Below are 2,824 nucleotides of genomic sequence, written 5' to 3' on the forward strand. Positions count from 1 at the left end.
GACGGAAAACGTGGGTTCTGAGGCAGCTTGAGTGCTGGTTCTAGCTTCACCAATGAGTTAGGTAGACTTGGGCAAGTTACTTCATCTCTCGAAGTCTTATTTTCCACAACTGTTCAGAGCTAAGGCTGTTGTAAAACAGTAAATCATCCAGAGGAATCCGTAAATGTGAGTTCATTCCCTTGCAATTATTCAAGAAAAAGTCTTAACTGTGGAGAAAAATCCCAGCAGGAGCCTTGAGGATGCATTCCAGCCTGGGCTTCCTCTCCTACTAGAAAGAAGGCTGCCCATTGTTCCTTGGAGCTTCACCTTGCCTGCTGGAGAGGAAATGCTTGTCATTCCAGGACCCCAGTCTCTTAGGGGTGGGGGTGGGGGACATGGGGGGATTGGGAGGGGGGATTCCCTCTGCATATGCCAGGTCCATTTGCCTGCTTCTGTGAACTCCACGAGGCGCCATCCCTGTCTCTAAACAACTGGAGGTGTTTTTCTGCCCAGTGGGGATGCAGTATTTCATTCTCACAAGCACAGTCCAGATGAGGCTGATGTAATGGCTTTTGCAGAAGCTCAGGCACTTTCTGAGAATCTGATATTAGCAGGCAAAGGATTTGAGACTTCCTCAAACTGTGATGGGAATAACTATCTCTGGATTTCCCCTAAGAATTGAGGGGGGATATTTTTTTTTCTTATTAAATTTAAAAAAAGGAAAGAAAAATTACAGGCTGTGTTGTGATTGGAAGAGGAGGAAAATCTCCAGATGTTCTTTGTTCTCTTTTTCAATGTAACCAGTCCAGATTCCTTTGGGCTGTTCACAGGGCATTTCTCAGTGTGGAGGAAGAGACTTCCAGGAGAGGGTCTTCTGGGGAATTGGCCCCCCAGTCCCAGTCTGTGCCAGGGGAGGGGGTTGCCTGGGGTTGGTGGGCTCCCTGGGACTCTGTGTCTCCATAGAGCGTTGGGTAAGAGCAAACAGCCTGGCCCCACCACTTGTGAGTCACTTTCCCAAAGACAACTTATCTGCTTGGGGCCTCAGTTTCCTCATCTGTACAATGGACCAAGCAGTAGCCCAGAGTCCCTTGATTTTTTGTGAGCTTTAAGTGAGAAGTAAATTTGCAAAACCTAACATGTTGTAAGCACTAAACAAATATTTTGATTTCCTTATTTGGACCCACTTTCTCAAGGCTGTTGCACTGTGAAGGGTTGGGGTGCCCCTATTGTCTTCCTGGGGCCACTGGCCTCAGCAGTAGGACAAGCACATAGTTGTTAAATGACTAGTCTGTACAGAGGAATCTAATCTAATCTGATCTAATCTAGCCTAATCTAATCTAATAAGCACCTAGCACTGCTTCCATGCTCCTGACAGAGTGCCAGGGACTATTCTACACACTTGTGACTATGGGTTAGAAAGTGTTTTCTTATTTACTATCACATTACATCTTCCAGTCAGTCTCTGGGGTACTGTAGAGCAGATGTTATTAAACCCTCTTGTCAGATGCAAAAACTGACACAACTAGAGGTTGTGTTTGCTCATGGAACCATGGCCAGGGCTTGATTTTTAGGTCATCTGTCCCATTGTCATGCCGTAGCCATGAATGGAATTTTGTAAAGTTATTTTTTAATAGTAATGATATAACACATTATGAAATGCTATAGAAGAAAGAATATTAATTTTTCCTTTGTGCCAGGCATTGCTGCAGGGGTAAAAGCCATGAGTGATGTGTTATTGCCAATCTTTGATTCGTGAGAAATCTGAAAACAAAGAAATTAAGTCAATTGTCAAAGACCACACAACTCATAAGATGCTCAGCCAAGATCTGAGCCAATGCCACGTGAGGCTATGACACCACAATGGGGCGACGGATTCCAACCAGAGGAAGTATTTCAAAACCAGTGATGTATGTGCTGTTGTCTCCCTTTGTCTACATCAGCCCAGAATGTGCAGAGATGGGAGGTTTGCAACATATCATTTTGTAAGGGGAAAATGGCTGGCACAGATGTAATCTGTGAGCCTGACGGTTATATGGCCCTTATAAGCCTTAAACCCCTGTGTTTATGTTTGGCTGTGTGCTGGAGGTGAAGCCATTCTGGAGTTTGGATAAAATAAAAGTTGTCAGTAACTGCTTTTCATCAGTACTTAAGAAAAATCTGACATGGGCTATAAGAGGAAATGGTTTCGCTAAGTATTTTGAAATACCCAGGGAATTAAATAACCACTATGATTTCAAAAATTAGGCTGTTCTAGTCTGCCAGATCATACTAAAACAAGTTTATAACTGCGTAGGTCCAGATCTAAGATTTCTTGTTTGTTAATTTGAGTCACTGGGGGAAACTGTCTTTGAGTTTGGTAGCTTATGCTAGGATGATAATCATCAAGAATAGTCCTTAAAACCACAAGGGAAAAGAAAAAGAGGGAGAAAAATGTTTACTGCCTGGCTCAGACCTTTTTCCTTTTCATGTCCTCTGCATTCATTTCCAAGCTTTGCCTCTTCCTTCAAATACCCAGCTTGTCTTTGCTGTTTCCACTCAGCAAACCACCTGGATTTCCTAGCTCACACATTCTATGCATAGATCAGGAAAATGCAACTGTGTGCACTTCACAGCCTATACAACAGTATAGGACTGCCCGCTTGCCTCTTGACTCCTCAAAAATTCAGAGGTATAGTTGTTGAGTCCCTTCTGCCTTGGAAAAAAAGACTTCCTTGCTCCTAAGCTAGGCCTATCCTCCTCTTGGGCTTTGAATGTCATCATCTCCTCCCTCTCTTTTCTTGGTTCTCTATATCCATCTCTGTCCACAGTATTACAGTTGCATAACTGAGTTCCATAACCCTTTTTA

The sequence above is a fragment of the Tamandua tetradactyla genome, chromosome 2, assembly GCF_023851605.1.
Source record: "Tamandua tetradactyla isolate mTamTet1 chromosome 2, mTamTet1.pri, whole genome shotgun sequence".
NCBI lineage: Eukaryota > Metazoa > Chordata > Mammalia > Pilosa > Myrmecophagidae > Tamandua > Tamandua tetradactyla.